The sequence below is a fragment of the Pongo pygmaeus genome, chromosome X (genome assembly GCF_028885625.2).
Source record: "Pongo pygmaeus isolate AG05252 chromosome X, NHGRI_mPonPyg2-v2.0_pri, whole genome shotgun sequence".
NCBI lineage: Eukaryota > Metazoa > Chordata > Mammalia > Primates > Hominidae > Pongo > Pongo pygmaeus.
In genome coordinates, this window is record NC_072396.2 from 153977383 (window position 1) to 154001973 (window position 24591).

A 24591-nucleotide genomic window follows, 5' to 3' on the forward strand; every position below is an offset into this window, starting at 1 on the left:
AGTTTGTTATTTTATGAGGTAAAAGATGAATGGCTTTAATTAGCAAGCATTGAAACATTTGAACTCTCCTTCAAAGAAAAGGGAAAATGAGAAGTAGTTGTTAAGCATGGACAATATGCAAGGAAGGCACGGCAGTAGACCTATGGCCCTAAGAGTCTGTGACCAGACACCATTTCCATGCATCTATCCACCAGAGTCCTAGTTTTGCTCTACCCTTAGGAGATCAGAGACACATGTCTAAAGTGCAAATCAAAAGAATATAGTAGAGTGCAAAGAGCTTCTGCCTAAGATTTACATTAGAGATTTACTGCTTGGATCTCAGGGAAGTGCTTTAACTTCTCTAGATCTTGATTTCCTAATCTGCAGCCAGGGAATAATAATGCTCGTCTTATATCTCACAGGGCCAATACTGTTTTAAAAGTAGAAATAACAGGTGAGAATGTTGACAAAAGTAAAACCATAACATAGATGCCTGGTCCTGTAGTAATGAGGCTTGGACTGGAGAAGACATTAAAGGTATGTCTCAATTCTGCATGGGCTGGCCTCACGATCTTGGAAAATTATTCCATTGCTTTAAGGACTTTCTGGATAGGAGAACAGAAGAGCCTAGGTTGGCTACTATGCAGTCTCAAATATGTGTAAGGCATTGGTTGTTAACTTTGTAAAAATAGTGATTTCAACCTTGCACTCCTATGTCCTCAGAAAAAATTTTCTGAGAGCTAAATTGCCATGGATTGCAGATGATGCCATGTGTAAGTGGTAGGTGTCTCATGTTTGAGGATCTCTTGGGATATGTTGAAGGCTAGAGCGGCATGTTCACTCCTCCTACTCATATGGCCCCTCTCACCAAAAAGCCCATAGAGACAGCCTCTTTGGATGAACATATCTAGCATTTTCTTTTCATGTGTTATAATTAGATTGTAATGATGTATCACAAACTGGATTTTTAAAACTATACCCTTAGTTTTGAGTAGACAAAAATGCTTTAAGTTTTACATTACTTTTATATCTGCTTCACGTAAGTCACCTTTCTATATAAATTTCTTCACTAAAGACATGATTCTTCATTTGTTGTCTGCTCAGGAATATTTTGTTCTTTGCAGTTGTCTACATTGTATTTAGCTTTTCATTAGTTTTTACTCTGGTTTGAGTAAAATAGAAGTATATTTTGCAATCTTTTTTTCTTCTTCTGTTTACAGGTGTTTTTATTTTGTCATCTTGGTAACAATATTTTTCAGATCTATTTGTAATCTTTTAATATCCACATAGTTTCTTCTACAATTTAAAAATGTAAAAATTCAACTACACGCTGAATTTCCTGAATTTAATAGATATTCTTAGGAAATAATTTAAGTAATAAACCACTAATCATGCCTCCCCAAAATGTAGGAATTTAGCTGTTTAAATTTACTTGTTCTTGGTTCTATGAATAATATAATATTTCAGAGTATCCCCAAAAGCTCTCCAGCCAAGGTGCTCTGAGGTTGCGGGGGGCCTATGTCCATCTCAGGGCCGTTGGGAGAATTACATGCAGCCATGAAGGGACAGTCTTTGTCCTCTATCCACATGTGAGTAATCATTTTTATCCATGCCACTCATACATTTGGCAAGATAAATCAAACTTTCAATTTTGAAGACCAAAAATGGTGGTATCAAGGAATATATCACCATGCTGTTAAACCCAGAGTGATGTACACCCCTCTCAGAAGGCACGTGCCAGATTCATAATGTGAATAATCCTACTTATTACTGCAGAAACATCATTTGTTTGATTAGAAGTTGCTGCCCTAGTATTATGCAATATACAATATATGCACTTTATTGCCTTTTTAAAATTTGAAATTTGTAAAACTGTGAACCACACCTGGCTCCAAGAGTTTCAGGTAAGGGATAGTGGACATGTACAGTATAGTGATTTAAAAGGTGGGCTCTGAAGCCAGACCTCCTGCCTCTTGTCTCAGCTTTACCATCTAATAGCTGTGTGGCCTCTGGTTAGTTACTTTACCTCTCTAAGCCTTGATGAAAAGAGTGGAACCTGGTTCATAGGGCTATAAAAATTGAGTGAGGGAATAAACATAAAGTACTTAGAAAGCGCTTGATGTTAAGAATAATGATCTGGGGACAACTGACATAAACCTGGACTCCCCAGGAAGCCAGGCTCCTACACCCTAGGATATATCAGCCATCATCAAAGAGGTGAGCTCTAGAGAATCTGGTGACACTGGTTGCTGGAAGAGAGTGAAGGGAAACATTTACTGATAAAACTAAACCTCACTGCCATCACTTAGGGTCCCAATGTTTGACACCTGACATGTTCTTTCAAATCTAGGCTTGACTTTGCTATCAACTTACGTTGTGAGCTTGAGCAAGCAACTCACCCTCTCTGGACCTTTGGATCATGAACGAGTAAATCAGATGATTTCCAAAGGCCGTCCAGCTGGAACACATTGACTCCAATAGGAACATACAGCAGAAGAACAACTCTGGTTGGGGATTTGAAAACCTCTCACTTGCTAATTCCCGGGGCCTAAGGCAACACAATCCTTGTTTTCATAACCCAGAGTTATGTCCAGGGCCAGACCAGAGCAGCAGATGGACAGACCTGACTCCTGGACGTATGTAATTGATCAGGACACACTGTAATGAAGTAATTTTCTCGTCTTCATTCTCCATGTCAGCAGGGGCCTGTCTGCCATGCAGGAAGGGTGACAGAGTAATCTGAGCCGCCGCTGAAAACCTGCTTTTTCTCCACAGTTATTTCGCCTGCCACGAGCTGTGGCAGGCAGTGGGAAAGAGTCCAGACAAGCAGGGGAATTTGGATGCTCTCAAAATATCATACAGGAACTTTAAAAATTGAACTGATTTATGCTTTGTAATGCTTTCAATAATGTGTAAATGAAGTTAGAACTTGAATCTGAATTTAAGGAAAAATTTTATGTTACCAGACATGAAAGGGCCACAGAAAAATCTCATTGTATGATAACGCTCTCTCTGCTGTACCGAGAATTGCACTTTGCATAAATAATGGATCCTGGGGTAGAATGTGTAACATGCATTACTTTACAGCATCAAAGAACGCTCAAAATTACCTGGAGGTCTGAAAACTCCTCTGGGGCTTATGAATTCCTGGGTTCAGGCAAAGGCCTTGCCACTATAAATCTGGCTTACAAGCTCTCCAAGCTCAAAGTGCTGCCATGGAAACTTGACACATGCCTCAACCTTCTCAACTGAGGTACGGGCATCATAGGCTCATAATTTGCCCCAACCCAGACTCTGGATTAAGAAATAACCCACAGTCTCAGTAGGGATCTATGTGGAAGACAATACTTCTCCACCCAGGGACCCTGTGCCAAAGGTCAAGTTGTGTGACTCAGAGTAGCTGCGGCCCTAGAATGCCTCCCACACATACATTCTCTGAGCCAGTGGCCCATATTTTCCCCCTAAGGTTTTATTGTCTCGCATTTTTTTAACCTCAGAGAATTTTACAATAGCTAGGTTTGGGACAAAGAACATAAACATGGCTCCAGCAAAACCAGTTGCACACGGTATTGAAACAAAGACTTAAGGAGGAAAAATGCAACACAGACCTGAGTGTTGTAGCCTTTTTGCTAGTGTAACCTTCTCTGCCCATTGGGAACAGCTGGAAAAGCTCTCCTGAAACCCAGAGGCCCTGAGTTGGTCATAAAAATCCAGTTAATTTGTCTTCAGTCTGATTTGAGGTGAGTATAACAAACATCTCTGGGAGCATCATGCTTCTGCCTACCAAAATCTTCAGCACAGCATTTGTTGGTCTTATGGAAACCCGCTAGTGGGGTCTGCTTAGCATATCAAAAGGCAAAGGGAATTTGACTCTTTCATTACTAAAAGCTTTTTCTAGAAGTTAGCATTATGTATCTCTAGTTCTGAAGACTACTAGATATTGTTTCACACTTGAAATATCATAAGTGAAAATACTAGGTAGAGTATAAAGTATTACATGGTATAGAGATGTCACATGGAAGTTCTGAAATTGTACAGTTTATCCCAGTTGGGCCACATCATGAAACTGGAGAGGTGTGTTGGGTGCAGCATGAACCAGGACAGAGGAAAGCAGAGAGAAGGTGCTCCACACTGATGAAGCAGCCAGAGGAATGGGCCTTGGCAGTGGAGGGGAACATCTGGGCTCAGGCTCTAGACACGGTAAGTGTGGCTTTGCCTTGGCTGGGGCCAGTGGCAGGTTAATAATTTTGTGTTACAGTAAGGATTAGAGCACAGCTTATTACTGCAAACACACTAGTGAGGCAGACCTGGCAAAGAGAAGACTAAAAGGGGGCAAGCTGCTGTCAAGGAGTCCATGTCTGGGACCCCAGACCCATAACAACATTCTGGGGCTAACCCAAATCACCTGAGGCCCCAGTCTCATGACCAGTGGTCTATTTTTATGCACAAAGATTGTAGTCCTACTTACAACCAGCCCATCCGTGTTAGAATGGTGATTATTAGTGTCATACAAGTCTGGCATAAATACAGAACTCGTGCTTTTCAAAGCATATCTTCATCAATAAATTCATATTTGCCTTCACACAAAAACATTTTAGGCAAATAAGGCAGTTGTTAATCTTCACCTGCATAGAAAGAGAAAGTCTTACCTAAGGTCACCCAGCCAGCCAAGAACAGAGGAAAGTGGCCTATCCTCTGATCTCAGGTTTTTCACCAGTTTCATGCCCTTTTTAAGGACTGACCCATGCAAATTTAGCCAGGTTTCTACTGGTGAATAGCTCATTTCCATAGGGCCTCCATATCCTGGGCTGCTTAGGACCATGGCCCCTCCATTTTCTAATAGGTCTGCAATTTAAAAACTGGATTATGATGAGAAGCATCTGGAGTCTGATAAAGGCTAATTACAGTTAAGAAATATGAAAATTGAGAACTCAGGAGAAGATCAGCTTCTACTACTGCCTGGGCAGAATAATCAAGAAATTAGCACAAACTGATGGTGACCATAAAGAGACACTAGAGGATAATTGAAGTATTAAAATTAAAGATATTCTGGCAAGTGATTTGTCCCTTGAGAATCCAGGCCGTCCTCCTTGCTACAGGACATAATAAGACTGAAGAGCTTTTCAACAAAGCAATGGGGGCCCTGTAGGAGGGTTGCCTCATAAGCTTGGGCTGAGGCTGGGGCAGAGGGATGCTGGTTAATGAGTAGGCTTTTCTGCATGAAGCATGAGGACCCTGGTTGAGCCCCACACTTTCAGGGTTGCTCTAACAAAGTAAAGCAAGTACAGAGAATGGCAATCAGAGAGAAGGGTCTGAACTCACAGCATGGGAAAACCTTTATAGATGGCCAGGCTTTTTGTTGGTTGGGCAATGGCTCTAGATGAATACAGTTGGTATTTTCAGTTATTTTAGCGAAGACATCATGAGGAGAGGAGATTGTACATAGTCTCTAGACTACCAAAGGAATAGCTAAAACTACATTTAAAACATTTTTAACCAAACATTGTTGAGCTCCTTTCACGCTCCATACAAGGGACCTACGGTTTCCATACACGGTCTCATGTAATCCTCAGACCACCCATGAAGTAGGGTCCGATCTGCAAAACAAGGTATTATTCTTCTTTTATAGTTGGTAAACAGACTCAAGAGAGACAAAGTGGCTTCCCCAGAGTCAAATGAAGGAAGACTGAATCTTGACATTAGTTCTGTCCTGCTCCATATCCGCTACTTCACACAGATCTTAATTTGACATAAGAAACACTGAACATTTAGAGATATGCCACAATAGGACTCATGCTTCATGAGGTAATGAATTCACTATCATTTGAAACATTCAAACAGAAGCTGGATAACAATTGACAGATAATTCAGATATTATGTACAGGTTGGAGCATATGACCTCTAACATGCCTACCAACACTGAGCAGTTGGACTTAGCCACCTCTAAAGCATGTGTGAAGTAGGTGGGGTACACGTTGTAAATAAATCCCTCATTGATCCCCAGTAACTAGAAAAAAGGGAGATCGATGACTCACAAATCATTCTAAATCCTTCTTTTAGCCTTCTAATCCAGGGCTATTCACTACCCACTTCACAAAGTTCCCTAATTTGACAGCAGCCTCTTGTTTTCTTACCCTTTAAAATAATGTAGAAAAATATCCATAGAAGAAAAGGGGGACAGATGTGATGTGCAGCTTAACATGGAGAACAATTTGCAGAAAGGTCCAGGGGAAAAAATAAGGTGGCCCACCATGACACAGTAACTGTCAATATTTTCACCCATTGACCATTTTCCAGAAGGCACAGGATCTTACTCAAGCTAATAAATTTTAATCTTCGTTCTCAAGCTACATAATACGATCCTTAAGAAGAGTACCTTTCACTCTAAACTACACCCACCCCACCATCTGGTCATCCTCCCAAGGAATTAGGCTCCAACATTTCCATCCAATCTCTGGCAAACCTTGACTCTGTGAACTCTGAACATGCTTACTGGCTGAGCCTTGATGTGCATTCTAACACAATGTCATTTGGTAACATGATCAAAGCAGACACTCTTAAATAATTAACCTTGGGAATACAAGTATATGTGGAGAGACAATCAGTGTGTTATATCTTTATACCCTATCTATTTCTCCAGAAGGATTTTAGGCAGCCTAAGTATGATATCTTAGTACCAATACAATAAAACAAAATTATTAAACAAGAATAAAAAATAGAAGGGCCAAGTATTAAGGAGTTAAGGGGAGAAAAAAAGGATTATATGGGAAGATCTGGGTCAGAGACTCCAAATGCAGATGCCTAAAGGGGCCAGGCAAGTAAAATAAATGCGTGGGGCCAGGTTTGAGACAATTGAGATAAGTAGGGCCTGTGGAATTGATGAATATATATATATGCTCAAAAGCTATGTGTGTTCATGAGTCACTTAACAATAAGGATATGAACTAGAGTTACTTAACGATGGAGATATGTTCTGAGAAATATTTCATCAGGGAATTTTTATCATTGTGCAAATATCATAGAGTCTACTTACACAAACTTAGGTGTAAGTAGGTGGTATAGTCTGCTACATATCTAGGCTATATTGTATAGCCTCTTGCTTGTAGACTAGGGAATAGCATTGAATCTATGAATTACTTTGGGCAGTAAGGCCATTTTCGTGATGTAGATTTTTCCTATTCATGAGGATGGAATGTGTTTCCATTCGTTTGTGTCCTCTCTTATTTCCCTGAGCAGTAGTTTGTAGGTCTCCTTGAAGAGGTTTTTCCTGTCCCTGGTTAGCTGCATTCTTATTTTATTCTCTTTGTAGCAATTGTGAGTGGGAGTTCATTCATGATTTGGCTCTCTGCTTGTCTATTGTTGGTATATAGGACTGCTTGTGATTTTTGCACATTGATTTTGTATCCTGAGGCTTTGCTGAAGTTGCTTATCAGCTTAAGGAGTTTAGGGGCTGAAATGATGGGGTTTTCTAAATATAGGATCATGTCGTCTGCAAACAGAGACCATTTGACTTCCTCTCTTTCTATTTGAATATGCTTTATTTCTTTCCCTTGCCTGATTGCCATAGCCAGCACTTCCAATACTATGTTGAATAGGAGTGGTGAGAGAGGACATCCTGGTCTTGTGCCAGTTTTCAAAGGGAACGCTTCTAGCTTTTGCCAATGTAGTATGATATTGGCTACAGGTTTGTTATAAATAGCTCTTATTATTTTGAGATATGTTCCATCAATAGCTAGTTTATTGATTGTTTTTAACATGAAGGGATGTTGAATTTTATCAAAGGCCTTTTCTGCATCTATTAAGATAATCATGTTTTTTTGTCATCGGTTCTGTTTATGTGATGGATTACGTTTATTGATTTGCATATGTTGAATCAGCCTTGCATCCCAAGAATGAAGCTGACTTTATTGTGATGGATAAGCTTTATGATGGACTGCTGGATTTGGTTTGCCAGTATTTTATTGAGGATTTTCACATCAATGTTCAACAGGGATATTGGCCTGAAGTTTTCTTTATTTGTTGTGTCTCTCCCAAGTTTTGGTATCAGGATGATACTGGCCTCATAAAATGAGTTAGGGAGGAGCCCCTCCTTTTCAATTGTTTAGAATAGTTTCTGAGGAAATGATACCATCTCCTCTTTGTACCTCTGGTGGAATTTGGCTATGAATCTGTCTGGTCCTGGGCTTTTGTTGGTTGCTAGGCTATTTATTACTGCCTCAATTTCAGAACTTGCTATTGGTCTATTCAGGGATTCGACTTCTTCCTGGTTTAGTCTTGGGAGGGTGTATGTGTCTAGGAATTTATCCATTTCTTCTAGATTTTCTAGTTTATTTACATAGAGATGGTTATAGTATTCTCTGATCGTAGTTTTTATTTTTGTAGGGTCAGTGGTGATATCCCATTTATCATTTTTACTTGTGTCTATTTGATTCTTCTCTCCCTTCTTCTTTAGTAGTCTAGCTAGAGGTTTATCTATTTTATTAATTTTTTTAAAATGCTTCCTGTATTCATTGATATTTCAAAGGGTTTTTTGTGTCTCTGTCTCCTTCAGTTCTGCTCTGATCTTAGTTATTTCATGTCTTCTGCTAGCTTTTGGATATGTTTGCTCTTGCTTCTCCAGTTCTTTTAATTGTGATGTTAGGGTGTCAATTTGAGATCTTTCTAGCTTTCTGATGTGGGTATTTAGTGCTATAAATTTCCCTCTTAACACTGCTTTAGCTGCATCCCAGAGATTCTGGTACATTGTTTCTTTGTTCTCATTGGTTTGTTTCAAAGAACTTCTTGATTTCTGCCTTAATTTCATTATTTACCCAGGAGTCATTCAGAAGCAGGTTGTTCAATTTCTATGTAGTAGTGTGGTTTTGAGTGAGTTTCTTAATCCTGAGTTCTAATTTGATCGCACTGTGGTCTGACAGACTGTTTGTTATGATTTCAGTTCTTTTGCATTTGCAGAGGAGTGTTTTACTCCCAATTATGTGGTCGATTTTAGAGTAAGTGCCATGTGGCACTGAGAAGAATGTATATTCTGTTGATCTGGGGTGGTGAGTTCTGTAGATATCTATTAGATCCACTTGATCCAGAGCTGAGTTCAAGTCCTAAATATCCTTGTTAATGTTCTGTCTCATTCATCTGTCTAATATTGACAATGGGATGTTAAAGTCTCCCACTGTTATTGTGTAGGAGTCTAAGTCTCTTTGTAGGTCTCTAAGAACTTGTTTTATGAATCTGGGTGCTCCTGTATTGGGTGCATATATATTTAGGGTAGTTAGCTCTTCTCGTTGAATTGATCCCTTTACCATTATGTAATGCCCTTTTTTGTCTTTTTTGTTATTTTTTGGTTTAAAATCTGTTTTGTCACAGACTGAGATTGCAACCCCTGCTTTTTTCTGCTTTATATTTGCTTGGTTAATTTTCCTCCATCCCTTTATTTTGAAGCTATGTGCATCTTTGCATGTGAGATGGGTCTCTTGAATAAAGCACACTGATGGGTCTTGACTCTTCATCCAATTTGCAAGCCTGTGTCTATTAATTGGGGCATTTATCCTATTTACATTAAGGCTAATATTGTTATGTGTGAATTTGATCCTGTAATCATGATGCTAGCTGGTAATTTGGCACACTAGTTGATGCTGTCTCTTCACAGTGTCATTAGTCTTTATATTTTCTTCTGTTTTTCAGTGGCTGATACCAGTGTTTCCTTTTTATATTTAGTACTTACTTCAGGAACTCTTGCAAGGCAGGCCTGGTAGTGACGAATTCCCTCAGCATTTGCTTGTCTAAAAAGGATTTTATTTCTCCTTCACTTATGAAGCTTAGTTTGGCCAGATATGAAAGTCTGGGTTGAAAATTCTTTTCTTTAAGAATGTTGAATATTGGCCCGCACTCTCTTCTGGTTTGTGGGGTTTCTGCTGAGAGATTTGCTGTTAGTCTGATGGGCTTCCCTTTCTAGGTGGCCTGGCCTTTCTCTCTGGCTGCCCTTAACATTTTTTCCTTTATTTCATCCTTGGAGAACCTGATGATTATGTGTGTTGGGATTGATCTTCTCGTGGAGCATATTAGTGGGGTTCTCTGTATTTCCTGAATTTGAATGTGGCCCTGTCTTGCTAGGTTGGGGAAGTTGTCCTGGATAATATCCTGAAGTGTGTTTTTCAACTTGGTTCCATTCTGCCCATCCCTTTTAAGTACTCCAATCAGTCATATATTGAATCTTTTTACATAGTCCCATATTTCTTGGAGGTTTTGTTTATTCCTTTTATTTCTTTTTTCTCTAATCTTGCCTGCCTGTCTTATTTCAGCAAGATAGTCTTCCATCCCTGATATTCTTTCTTCTGCTTGATCAATTTTACTATTGATACTTGTGTATGCTTCACCAAGTTCTTGTGCTATGTTTTTCAGCTCCATCAGGTTATTTGTTTCTCTCTAAACTGGTTATTCTAGTTAGCAGCTCCTCTAACCTTTTATCAAGGTTCTTGGCTTCTTTGCATTGGGTTAGAGCATGCTCCTTTACCTCAGCGTACTTTGTTATTATCCACCTTCTGAAGCCTACTTCTGTCAATTCATCCATCTCATCCTCCATCCAGCTCTGCACCCTTGCTGGAGAGGTGTTGTGATCATTTGGAGAAGAGGCACTCTTGCCTTTTGTGTTTTCAGTGTTTTGTTGTTGTTGTTGGTTCTTTCTCATCTTCATCAGGTTGTCTACTTTTGATCTTTGAAGATGCTGACCTTTGGATGAGGTTTTTGTGGGGACTATTTTTTGTTTATGCTGTTGGTGTTGCTTTGTTTGTTCGTTTTTCTTTCAATTTAGGTCCCTCTTCTGTAGGACTGCTGTGGTTTGCTGGGGGTCCATTTCAGGTCCTATTCATCTGGTTTGCTCCCATGCCTGGAGATGTCACTTGAGGAGGCTGGAGAACAGCAAAGATGGGTGTCTGTTCCTTCCTCTGGGATCTCTGACATCGAGGGGCACCAACCTGATGCCAGTAGGAATGCTCCTGTACAGGATGTCTGACAGTCTCTGTTGGGGTTTCTCACACAGTTGGGTGGCTCAGGAAGCAGGACCCATTTAATGTGGCATTTTGGATCTCCTTTTGTGGAGGGGGTATGCTGCACTGGGCGGAAACCCACTCATCTGTGTGCCTGGATTCCTCAGAGCTAGCAGAAGGAAAGACCAAGTCTGCTGATCCGTGGAGACTATGGCCACCCCTCCCACTAGGGAACCAGGCCCAGGGAGATCAGAATTCGTCCCTGAGCCCCTGGCTGGAGTTGTAGTTCCTGCAGGGAGGCCCTGCAGCCCTGGTGTTGGCTGCTGCCCCTCCCCCAAGGAGCTCGGACAGCTTAGATTGCAGGCAGCCACAGCAGTGGTGATGGTCACCCCTTCCTTGAGGAACTTGAAAGGCTCAGGCCAATTCTAGCCCAGTGGCTGTTGAGAATCTGCGTGGCTCCATGGTTAAGATACAAGGCCCCAGCAGTGTGGGATCCTGAGTGGGATCTTCCAATCTGTGGGTTGCACAGTTCCATGGGAAAAGCACAATTTCCCAGTCTGGGTAGCATGCTCACTCACCACCTCCCTTGGTTGGGGGTGGGGGCTCCCCTGCCCCCTGTGGTTCTCAAGTCGGCGGCTGCATGACACTGCCCTTTCTTCCTCTCTGTGGGTCATATCAACTGCCTAGTCAGTCCTAATGACAGAACCTGGATACCTCGGTGGCCAGTGCAGGATTTGGACCCTGTTTTGGATTTTTTTGATTGGAGCCTCCGATCACTGTTGCTTCTAGTTGACCATCTTGGCCCCACCTCACCAGCTCCTGGTTTTTTATACCTTATAGCCAGTCAGCAAAACCATGCGAGCTCTACCTTCAAAATATATTCAGAAGCTGAACCCTTCTCTTTCCCTCTATTGAAACCACTCAGGCCCAGGCTGCCATCTTCTCTGGTTCACTTTATTGCAATAGCCTCCTAACTAGACTCACTATTTCTATTCTTCCCCCAAACCACTTCAGTATAGTCTCAGTACAGCAGGCAGAATGGATCTTTCAAAATGTATCATGTTTTTTCCATCATTGACACTTTCCACAGGCTCTTCATCTCATTCAAACTAAAAGTCAGTCTTTACAAGGGTCTAGAATGCCCTCCATGCTCTAGTCCCTTGTTGCCTATCTGACTTCATTTACTACCATTCTCCTCACTCCCCTCTGCTGTTCCTCAAACAAGCTGGCCATGTGACTTACTCAGGGCCTCAGCAAGTGCTTTTCACTCTGCCTACAAATCTCTTTCCTCAGATATTCACGGGGTTTTCTCCTCCCTTCAGTTATGTTTTTAGTCAAATATTATTTTCTCAGGGAGTCCTTCCCTGGCCATCCTGTTTAAAACTATCATCCTCCCCTCTCCTAAACTCCTAATTTTCCTTCCTGGCATTATTATTCCCAGTAGCACTTTTTACCAGCTAACATACTATATAAGTGACTTATTTACTTCACTTATTGATTGATTATCTGCCTACATGGGGGACAATTCAATCCTACATTGGGCATTGGAAAATAAACTCTGATGAAGGCAAAGATATAGGAATCTTTGTTTATACCATGACTCCATTCCCAGTGTCTATCATAATGCCTGACATTTAGTAGATGCTTAAAAAATATTTGTTGAATCATAAAGGATGAATAAATTCTTTTTACTGTTCCTTGATGCCTCAGCAAAAATAATAATTATCAGTAAATGTTACTATTTATTGAGGATCTGACACTCAGGTGCTGTATGTACTTTATCTCACTTAATCATCCAAATATTCCTGCAATATAAACTGTATTATGTATATTTCACAGAGGAATAAAATTGCTAATAGACAGAATACAAGGTAGGAGGGAGGATAATAACAGCAAACATTTATTGAACAAGCACTACTAAATGCTGGCTGCCATTCTAAGAGTTTATTATGCTGTCTCTCATTTAATACTCCTAAAATGTTATTATTATTCCAATTTTGCAAATGAGAAAACTGAGTCATAGAGGTTTTGAATGACTTGATCAATGTCACACAACTGGTTAAAAATAGCCCTAGGAGTCACACCCAAGCATCGGACTTCAAGGCTCAGGCTCACATTTACCTATGTAACAAACCTACACGTGTACCCCTGAACTTAAAATAAAAGTTGAAAATTAAAAAAAAAATTAAAAAATGAAGAGTTACATTTTGGCCATGCAGGATTTAGGATGCTTATGACACATCCAAGGGGAAATGTAAAGAAAACAGTTGACTCTGCAAGTCTGCAGCTCAGGGAAAAAAGTCTAGACTAGAAATACCAGTTTGGAAGCCATGAGCATAAAGTTGATATTTAAAGCCATGAGAATGGATGTAATCATGGCTCCTTGTGTGTCTGTGCTATGCTCAGATATATTGCAGCAAAGGTTGACTGGGGAAAGAAATAATACATCCCAAATGTATAAATGAAGCTTTCCTTTGAGATGAGCATAGTCCCAGCCTGTAGGTGATATTCTGGTTACTCCATGCTGAATTGGATATAGATCCTCTTTCTGTCAACATTGAAGAGCACCTCTCATTCTTTCTAACCCTCTCTTGGGACCATGAGTTTGAATTATCTGCATTACAGTTCTGTCAAAAACCCAGAGGAAGCTGTTGATATTCGAGAGTGCCAGTTTTACGGAATTCCTCCAAAATTTCAAAGCTTTATCCTCCTTTCATACCAGCGCACCAGGAAACTACAGACCTGGTCTCTATCACTCTGCTCCCAGTGGAACTGCCTTTACAAAACTATAGCTTAACATTACGCATTTGGATTTTCCTGAGGGCCCACATAATAGATACCATATGTAAAATATCAGTACTTTTCTTAGGTAAAACTCTTGTTAGGTATACTATCCATTGTGTCATACAAGTTCCCTTAAGCAAAGACTTAGGCAACAATTTTTTCTTAGAGTTCTGAAATTTAAAAGACAAGTTTTCTCTCTTTATAGGCTAGTCTACTTCCTTTTGTGAGCAGCTGAAGATCCTCTAGGCCATGTTTGTCCATCTTTGCCTTGTCTTGTAGGAACTTCAGGGTTAAATCCTTGCTTATCTTTAACAGTTTCTCTTCATCTGCATCAGGAGTCATAATCTGGGGTGCAAATGATGCCTACTGATGAATTGTGTTCAGCTGGCTTTGTGTTTAAAAAAACTGCACTCGTGTCACATAATATTTTGGTTAACAATGGACCACATATAAGACAGTGGTTTTATAAGGTTATAATAGCATATTTTTACTGTACCTTTTCTATATTTGGATACATTTAGATACACAAATATTTACCATACTGTTACAGTCGCCTACAGCATTCAGTACAGTAAAATAGTATACAGGATTGTAGTCTACGAGCTATGCTATTCCCATCAAACTACTATTGATGTTCTTCACACAATTAGAAAAAAACTGCTTTAAACTTCATATGGAGCCAAAAAAGATCCCACACAGCCAAGACAATCCTAAGCAAAAAAGACGAAGCTGGAGGCATCACGCTACCTGACTTTAAACGATACTACAAGGCTACAGTAATGAAAACAGCATGGTGCTGGTACCAAAACAGACATAGACTAATGGAGCAGAACAGAGACCTCAGAAATAAGACCACACATCTACAACCATCTGATCTTTGACAAACGTGACAAAAACAAGCAATGAGGAAAGGATTCCCTGTTTAATAAATGGTGCTGGAAAACTGGCTAGCCATCTGCAGAAAACTGAAACTGGACCCCTTCCTTACACCTTATACAAAAATTAACTCAAGATGGATTAAAGGCTTAAATGTAAAATCCAAAACCATAAAAACCCTAGAAGAAAACCTAGGCAATACCATTCAATTCATAGGCATGGACAAAAATTTTATGATGAAATCACCAAAAGCAGTTGCAACAAAAGCTAAAATTAACAAATGGGATCTAATTAAAGAACTTCTGCACAGCAAAAGAAACTATCATCAAAACAAACAGGCAACCTACAGAATAGGAGAAAACTTTTACAATCTATCCATCTCACAAAGGCCTAATACCAGAATTTACAAGGAACTTAAACAAATTTACAAGAAAAAAACATCAAAAAGTGCGCAAAGGATATGGACAGACACTTCTCAAAAGAAGGCATTTATGCGGCCAACAAACATGAAAAAAAGCTCAACATCACTGATCATTAGAGGAATGCAAATCAAAACCACAATGAGATACCATCTCATGCCAGTCAGAATGGCTATTATTAAAAAGTCAAAGAACAACAGATGCTGGCAAGACTGTAGAGAATTAGGGAACACTTTTACATTATTGGTGGGAATCTAAATTAGTTCAACTATTTTGGAAGACAGTGTGGTGATTCTTCAAGGATCTAGAACCAGAAATATCATTTGACCCAGCAATCTCATTACGGGATGTATACCCAGAGAAATATAAATCATTCTATTATAAAGATACATGCACATGTATCTTTATTGCAGCACTATTCATAATAGCAAAGACATGGAACCAACCCAAATGCCCACCAATAATTGACTGAATAAAGAAAATGTGGTACATATACACTATGGACTACTATGCAGCCACAAAAAGGAACGAGATCATATCTTTTGCAGGGACATGGATGAAACTGGAAGCCATGATCCTCAGCAAACTAACACAGGAACAGAAAACCAAACACTGCATGTGCTCACTCATAAGTGGGAGTTGAACAATGAAAACACAAGGACACAGGGAGGGGAACAACACACACCAGGACCCGTGGGGGGTGGTGAGGGGAGGTAGAGAAGGACAAATAGCTAATGCATGCAGGGCTTAAAACCTACGTGACAGGTTGATAAGTTCAGCAAACCACCATGGCTCACGTATACCTATGTAACAAACCTAACCTGCACATTCCGCACATGTATCCCAGAATTAATAGTAAAAAAAAAACTTTAAAAAAAAAAATAGAAGTCAAGGATGATTTGAAATGTTGGAACCAGAAAGAACTAGTCCCAAATCCAGCTGCTGTGTTTGAATCCAAGTGGCAAATTACGGTCACTGCAGCAGGGGCCCAAAAGCACCTAGAACTCTGACAGGGGTAAGTCTTCCCCATTTGGAACAGCTTTGGTCCCAAGAGGGTGGGGAATTAAACAAGAAATCAATAATACAAAGACATCAGGAAAATCTACAAATTTAGAAAAAAATGCAATTTAAAATATTCCGTAAACCAAAGAAAAAGTCTCAGTAAAGTGTTAAAAATATATTTAACTGAATAAAAATGCAAATACAACATATAAAAATCTGTGGGGTGCAGCCAAAGGTGCACATAGAGTAAAGTATACAGCGCTGTTTATTTTAGAAAATAAGAAAGATCTCAAATAAGCTTGCACTTCAAGATACGAATGTGACCAACAAACATATGAAAAAAAGCTCAACATCACTGATTATTAGAGAAATGCAAATCAAAACCACAATGAGCTACCATCTCACTCCAGTCAGTATGGAGATTATTAAAAAGTCAAGAAACAACAGATGCTGGCGAGGCTCTGGAGAAATAGGAACACTTTTACACCGTTGATGAGAATGTAAATTAGTTCGACCATTGTGGAAGACAGTGTGGTGATTCCTCAAAGATCTAGAACCAGAAATACCACTTGACCACGCAATCCCATTATTGGGTATACACCCAAAGGAATATAAATCATTCTGTTATAAAGATACATACATGTGTATGTTCCTCACAGCAGTATTCACAATAACAAAGACATGGAATCAACCCAAATGTCCATAAATGATAGACTTGATGAAGAAAACGTGGCAGATATACACCACGGAATACTATGCAGCCATAAAAAGCAATGAGATCATGCCCTTTGCAAGGACATAGATGGTGCTAGAAACCATTATCCTCAGTAAACCAATATGGGAACAGAAAACCAAACACTGCATGTTCTCATTTACAAGAGGGAGCTGAGCAATAAGAACACATGGACACAGGGAAAGGAACAACACACACTGGGGCCTGTTGGGGTGGGGGTGCAGTCGGGGGGCTGAGCATCAAGATAAATAGCTAATGCATGCAGGGCTTAATACTTAGGTGATGGGTTGATAGGTGCAGCAAACCACCATGGCATACTTTTACCTGTGTAACAATCCTGCACGCCCTGCACAGGTATCCTGGAAATTAAAATAAAATAAAATTTTTAAAAGATATGAAAAAAGCAAAAGCAAGCGGAAGAAAGAGGATAGTAAAAATAAAAGCAGAAATCAATGAAATTTAAAACTAACAATAGAAAAAAACAACGAAATAAAAAATTTAACAAAAATCAATAAAATTGATATCACCCACAGCAAGACTTATTAAAAAAAAGAGAGAGAAGACACAAATTAATATCAGAAATAAAATGGGGAATATCCCTAGAAACCTTACAAACAATAAAAGGGAAGTAAGGGAATCATATGAACAACTCTATTTATATATATTTGGCAGTTTAGATTAAATGGACCAGTTTCTTGAAAACCACAAGCTAACAAAACTTATTAAAAAGAAATGCATAAATCTATATAGTACTATAATTAATAAAGAAATTGAATCTGTAGTTTAAAACTTTCAAAAAAGAAATGAAAAATTTATTAGCGAATTCTAGTAAGCACTCATACAAGATATAACACCCATTTTACGTAATCTCTTCCCAAAATTAGAAGAGGAGGAAACACTTTCTGATTCATTTTATGAGGCCATTATGTCTGCGATATCGAAGTCAGACAAACTAATTATAAGACAAGTACAGACCAATACTCCTCATGAATGCAAAGTTCTTCAACAAAATATTAGCAAATAAAATTCAGCAATATGCAAAAAGAATTATATGTAAAAGGAATAATAATAAAGAAATTATAACATTGGTTCTATATTCAATCAATGAATGTAATCCATCGTATTAACAGTATAAAGCAGAAAACGTAATCCTAACAACAGACGCAGAAGAAGCATTTGACATAATGTGATATACATTTACAAGAAACACTTCCTCAACTGATAAGGGCATCTATCAAAAAGCCTACAGCTAGCTTAATGTTTAATGGTGAAAGACTAAACGCTTTCCCCTTAAGATTTAAAACAAGGCTAGAATGTCTACTTTCACCACTCCTATTCAATATCTTACTGAAAGTCTTAGTGCAATAAAGAAGGAAAAAGAACTAAGAACCATATAGATTGGGAAGGAAGAAATAATATCATCCCTATTTTATTTGGCATGATTGCTTATGTAGAGCATCCTAAGGTATCTACAAAAATTCCCTAGAACTAATAAGTGAGTTAATCAAAGTCACAGGATAGAATATCAACACACAAAAATCCAACATATTTCTAAATACTAGCAATGAAGATTTGGAAACCACAATTTTTTTAAATGCCATTTACAATAGCTAAAAAAATATGTAGGTATACATGTAGCAAAACATGTATAGAATGTGTATGCTTAAAATTACAAAACATTGATGGAAAACAAGACAACCGAAAGAAATGGAGAGACAAACTATGTTTACAGATTGGAAGACTCAACATATTAACAATATTTCCCAAAATTGTTCTATATATTTAATAAAATTCTAACTAAAATCCCAGCAGGATTTTTAATAGATACAGACAAGGTAACTCTAAAATTTATGTGGAAAAGAAAAGGAACCCAAATAGTGAAAACAGTTTGAAAGAATAATATTGAAAGACACACTACGCAGTTTTACAACCTATTATCTGCATATAGCTACAGTAATAAATACAGTGTGATATTGGTAGACATATAGATCGATGGAACAGAATTATGTCCAGAAAATGATCCACACAAATAAGTTCAATTGATTTTTGACAGAGGAAAGATAGTCTTTTCAAAAAATGGTTTTACAAAATTTGAACATGTATAGGAAAAACAAACAAACATCTTATTTTACCTAACTTCACACCTTATAAAAATTAAATGGATCATCAATCTAAATGTAAAACATGATATTGTGAAAGATTTACAAGAAAACACAGGAGAAAAATTCTGTAAGCTTAAGTTACGCAATGATTTCTTAGACATGACCAATGGACTGATGCATAGAAGAAAAATTGATAAATTGGACTTCAGCAAAATGAAAAATTTTGCTGTGCGATACACTGTAAGAAAATGAAAATACAATCTAAAGACTTGTGAAAATATGTTTCAAATTATATATCTGATAAAGGACTTGTACTGAACATGTAAAGAGACTCAACAATAGTTCAACAATAAGAAAACAATGCAATTAGAAAATGGATTAGAGACCTGAAGAGACACTTTACCAAAGAGGATATATGAAAGATGAATGTGCATATGAAAACATGTTCAGTGTCGCTAGCTATCAGGGAAATGCAAATTAAAACCACAATGATATATCACTACAAACCTATGAGAAAGGCTAAAATAAAAAATACTGACAAAGTGTCAGTGAGCAACTGGAATTCATATACATTGTTGGTGGGAATTCAAAATGGTACAGCCACTCTGGAAAACAGGTTGTTTTGTTATAAAGTTAAACATGCACTAAGCATATAACCCACCTACAGCTCTCTTGAACATTTTCCCCAGAGGTATTAAAACTTATATCCACACAAAAACATATGTATCTATGCTCAGAGCAGCTTATTTACAATAGCCCCATATTGGAAACAACTCAAACGTCCCTCAATAGGAGAATAGATCAACAAACTATGATACATGTATACAGTGGAATACTACTCAGCAATAAAAAATAAATTGTCATAGGTATCAACTTGGATGAATCTAAAAGGCATTATGCTGAGTCAAAAGGCTAGTCTCAAGTTGTATTCTATATTATCCATTTATATAACAGTCTCCAAAAGGTAAAACTGTAGTGGTGAAGAACAATATATGTGTGTAAAATTCTAGACTCCTATTCTGTTATATTGAACTATGTGTCTGTACTTAGTGTTGGATTATGAGCATCTCAAAGGAAACAGCCATATGACATTCACCTTTGAACTCCCAATACCTTGCACATAGTAGACTCTCTCTAAAGGTTGCTAAATGAAAGAATGCTGACTTTGAAATTTCACGTATAGAGATACAGGTGGGCAAATTCAGAAATAGAACCCAAGTCATGGCTTTTCACATCTGTACACCTCCATCTACCAATACTCAGAAATAGCAACTACTCCAGCATATCCTCTATAAGAATAATCACTCTCAGCTCTCCCTCATTATAACTGCTGTGCACAACAGCCAAGCTAAAGGATAGACTATCACAGAAGTAGCCTTGCTCTAAGTAATTCCAAATCTTGATGAGCTAAGTTTTTGCTCAGATGGTGAGGGGGACTTTCATTTGTTCATCAGTCTCCTTGGCTGGGAAATTTATGGTAAATTGGCAAGGTACCTTCAATTATACTGCAAATTTTTTTTAAAGAACTGCCAGTGAAATTTTTCAGATGGGTCTTTCATTATCTCAGATTCTGACAATTTCAGGCCAAATCCTTAGCATAATTTTATAGAAGTCACAGAGTGTCAATTTTGTGAGTCTTGGCAAGCCATGTGTTATTTTTTTTATTGGCTTAGAAGTTTGTACGTTTTATGCTTTTGTAGTTTTGAGGCCAGAATACAGCAGTTGTCCATTTGCTCATGTTTATAAGGTTGGTAGCTGATGGTTACACCCATGTATCCCATCAACATTTGTGGAGACTGTGGCAATCAGATATGGCCACATTATTCCATATTGGCCAAACTTCATTCAACCATCCAAACCAATTATATGCCTAATAAATTAAAATAGGCCCTGATTCTAGTCTTGTTTGTTATAAACACATTCAAATAATCTTAAGGCAAATCACACAAAATAAATGAATTCAGCAAAAACAAATCCTTTTGCAAATTAACATTACACATTTATTATTTACCCATGCAGATAGCTAATCCTGCAAACCACTGTCTCCATGGAAGCACCTATCAAAGCTCGTACTCTCTGCTGCATATATTTCACATGGAAATCCCACACTTTCACATCCAGTCTATGGTCAGAGGCTCATGTGTATCTGAAGCTTCATAGTGTCTGTCAGTCCATGCATCCAAGCTGGCTGGGTCACTGCTCTGGGACAGTATCCTGCATGCCAAATGATAAAATTAGTGAATTTAAATAAATAGAAACTACAGAAATTCTCAGATTGTTTGTCAACTTTGTGTAGGTCACCTGCTGTTGTTTTGCAGGTATCCTTAGTTTGGTAGTTCTCAGTGTGAGCTGCGCATTAAAATTACTTGAGGAGCTTTTTAAACACATCCATGGCCAGAATTTACACCAGAACAGTTAACTTTGAATCTGTGGAAGTGAGACTGGGCATTGATATAGAAAAAACTTTCCAGGTGTTTCCAATGTGCTGCTATAGTTGAGAAGTGCTTCTCTGGATGAACCACAGTTACAGACACTCCCATACAGTCATTGTGGACCTTGCCACAACTCTAATTTCATTTGTAATATTCATATGCCAGAACGATTTGGTAAAAAATGAATTTTCACCTGGGAGTAGTTTGTCCTTCCAAAGGAATCTCTATTGGTAGAACTCTTGAGGGAGGAAGAAAAATTTGCAGTCAAATATCGGCCCCCAGGCTCTCTTTGTAGTCAGTCCCCCAAGTTGTACATCTTCTTAGGGATAGTTTTACTTCCTTCACTACAGATGTTTGGGTAGCTCTGAGCTATGACATAAGTTCACTATGCCTACTGATAAGAGTGGCAAGGGGATGAAAGTCTTCCTCCAAGCTGTATTCTCAAAATGGTGTCCTTAGGGAGCCTTACAGAACAAGTCCTGTACCACACCAGGGCTGAAAAGTCAGCTGATATTTTGTCCCAGTCTCTTTAAATGACCTTAATTTACTAACACAAACATACCTTAGAAGCATGTAAAATATCTATAATAATATATATAATATATAATATTATAGATAATAAAATATCTATAATAAAATATAAATATATATTCCATGTTCACAAGTGGGAATAATTAATATTGTTCAAATATCCATACTGTCAAAAATAATCTACAGATTCAATGCAATCTCTATCAAAATTCTAGTTACATTTTTCACAGAAATAAGAAACGTCCTAAAACTTATGTGGTAGCACAAAAGATCCCAAATAACCAAAGCAATCTTGAGAAGAAAGAACAAAGCCATCAGACTGCCAGATTTCAAACTCTACTACCAAGCTATAACAACCAAAACAGCATGCTACTGGTATAAGAATAGAAACATAGACCAAGGGAACAGACTAGAGAACCCAGAAGTAAATCAACCCATTTATGGTCAATTGATTTTCAATGAGGATGCCAAGAACACATAATAGAGAAAGGACAGCCTCTTCAATAAATAGTGCTGGAAAAACTGGATATTCACATGCTGAAGAATAAAATTAGACTCTCATCCTATCCCATATACAAAATTAAACTCAAAATGTATTAAAGACTTAAACACAAGATATGAAACTGTAAAACTACTAGAAGAAAACATAGGGAAAAGCTTCATGACATTGTTCTGGGCAACGATATTATGGCTAAGGATAGAAAAGCACAGACAACCAAAGCAAAAACTAGCAAATGAGTTTACATCAAGTTAAAATAAAAAGCTTCTGCACAGCAAAGGAAATAATCAACAGACTGAAGAGACAACCTACAGAATGGGAGAATATATTTGCAAAACAGGCACCTGATACAGAGTTAATATCCAAAATATATAAGGAACTCAAACAACTCAATAGTAAGAAAGTAAGTAACCAGTTTAAAAAAATGGGCAAAGAACCCAAATAGACATTTCTCAAAAGAATACATACAAATGGCCAGCAGACATATGAAAAAATGTTCAACATTATTAATCATGAGGGAAATACTAATTTAACAACAAGGAGATGTCACCACATACCTGTTAAAATGACTACTATCAAAAGACAAAAGATGAGAATTGTTGGTGAGGATGTGGAGAAAAGGGAATCCTGGTACACCGTTGGTGGGAATGTAAAGACATTATGTAGTATAGTACAGAGCTTCATCATTTATAACTCCTTATTTCCTCCATTTTGTGGGTTGTCTTTTCACTTTCTTTTTTTTTTAAGATTGGAGAGTTGCCTTTTATTTTTAAAGATTGGAGATTCACCTTTTATTTTTAATTTTTGGTGGTACATAGTAGGTATATATTAATGGGGTACATGAGATATATTAATACAGGAATACAATGTGTAATAATTACATCAGGGTAAATGGTATAAGTATCACATCAAGAATTTACCCTTTCTTTGTGTTACAAACAGTCCAATTTTAGTTATTTTAAAAGGTACAATAAATTACTGTTGGCTGTAGTCACCATGTTGTGCTCTTAATAGATCTTATTCATTCTATCTAACAATAATTTTGTACCTATCAGTCATCCCCTTTCCCCTCCCCCCGATACTACCCTTCCCATCCCCTGGTAACCATCATTGTACTCTCTATCTCCATGAGTTAAATTGTCTTAATATTTTTAGCAATGATAAATAAGTGAGAACATGCAAAGTTTGTATTTCTGTGCCTGGCTTATTTCATTTAACATAATCACCTTCAGCTGTGTCCATGTTGCTGCAAATTTCGAGATCTCATTCTTTTCCATGGCTGAAGAGTATGCCATTGTGTATATGTACCACATTTTCTTCGTCCATTTGCCTGTTGATGGACACTTAGGTTGCTTCTAAATCTTGGCTATTGTGAATAGTGCAGCAATAAACATGGGAGTGCAGATAGCTCTTCAATATACTGATTTCCTTTCTTTGGGTATATACCTAGCAGTGGAATTGCCAGATCATATGGTAGTTTTTTAGTTTTTTGAGGAACCTCCAAACTGTTCTCCATAGTAGTTATATTAATTTACCTTCCCACCAACAGTGTACGAGTGCTCCCTTTCCTCCACATTCTTGCCAGCATTTGTTATTGCGTGTATTTTGGATAAAGCTATTCCAACTGGGGCAAGATGATAGCTCAATGTAGTTTTGATTTACATTTCTCTGATGATCAATGATGTTGAGTACCTTTTCCTATGCCTCTTTGCAAAGGAAACAGGCATAGAACATTTGTATGTCTTCTTTTGAGTAATGTCCATTTAGATCTTTTGTTCATTTTTAAACCAGATTATTAGTTTTTTTTCTGATTGAGTTAATATATTCCAGTTATTAATCACTTGTCAGGTGGGTAGCTTGTAAATATTTTCTCCCATTCTGCATGTTGTCTTTTCACTTCGTTATTTATTTTGCTGTGCAGAAGGTTTTTAGCTTGATATTATCCCATTTGTCCATTTTTGCTTTGGTTCCCTGTGCTTTTGAGGTATTTACTCAAGAAGTCTTTGATCATTCCGCATGTCCTGGAGAGTGTCCTCGATGTTTTCTTGTAGTAGTTTCATAGTTTAAAGTTTTAGATTTAAGCATGTAGTCCATCTTGATTTCATTGTGGAATATGGTGAGAGATAGGAGTATAATCTCATTCTTTTGCATATGGCTATCTAGTTTTCTCAGCATCATTTAATGAAGAGACTGTCCTTTCTGCAATGTGTGTTCTTGGGGCCTTTGTCAAAAAGAAGTCACTATGGATGTACAGA

General features: G+C 38.0%; 1 long non-coding RNA gene across 1 annotated transcript in view; it reads right to left on the reverse strand.

The window, feature by feature from the left end:
- LOC129025439 (uncharacterized) overlaps nt 1-24591 on the reverse strand; it is a 72792-nt gene that overhangs the window by 38625 nt on the left and 9576 nt on the right. The window contains exon 2 of the long non-coding RNA XR_008497213.1: nt 20886-21088. This is a non-coding gene — a long non-coding RNA (uncharacterized LOC129025439). The remainder of the gene's footprint in view (nt 1-20885; nt 21089-24591) is intronic.